The sequence below is a fragment of the Myotis brandtii genome, unplaced genomic scaffold (genome assembly GCF_000412655.1).
Source record: "Myotis brandtii unplaced genomic scaffold, ASM41265v1 scaffold339, whole genome shotgun sequence".
Lineage (NCBI taxonomy): Eukaryota > Metazoa > Chordata > Mammalia > Chiroptera > Vespertilionidae > Myotis > Myotis brandtii.
The window spans coordinates 1,050,084-1,050,685 of NW_005363061.1; positions in this window are offsets into that span (position 1 = coordinate 1,050,084).

Genomic DNA, 602 nt, shown 5'->3' on the forward strand with positions numbered 1-602 from the left:
CCCCGCGGGGCGGGGGGCGGGGGGCGGGCGGTCGATGCATTTTTTTTTGTTTTTACTGATTTGTTTAAAGAAAGAGGATGGGAGAGGGAGGAAGAGAGAGAGAAACATCCATGAGAGAGAATCATGGATCGACTGCCTCCTGCACACCCCCTACTGGTGATCGAGCCCAGGACCCTTGAGTCCACAGGTCGATGCTCAACCACTAAGCCACGCCAGCCGGGCCACTGATGCATTTTTAAAATATCCAAAGTCTTTGTTGATAAGGTTCTTCGTAGTGTTTGCAAGGATCCTTTTCTTAAAAAAAAAAAAAGCACTTACTTGTAACAGACCAGCCTTCAAGATGTTTTTGAAGTGCTCACCTCTTCTCACTTCGGATTTCCCAGTGTTTACTTATTTTATGATAAAAGAACTGGGTGGTATATGGCCTACCACTGTGTACAACAGGCTTGTTTTAAGACCATTTCCTCGGAAGCCCAGGAGCTTTGCAGCACAGGCATTTTGGTAACTTTTGAATCCTATCTGGGTTCCTAGTATGGGTTCAGCAGTGACTGTGATAAGTTTCAATTAAATGAATAGACAGTGTGCTGAGAGCAGTGCCCAGC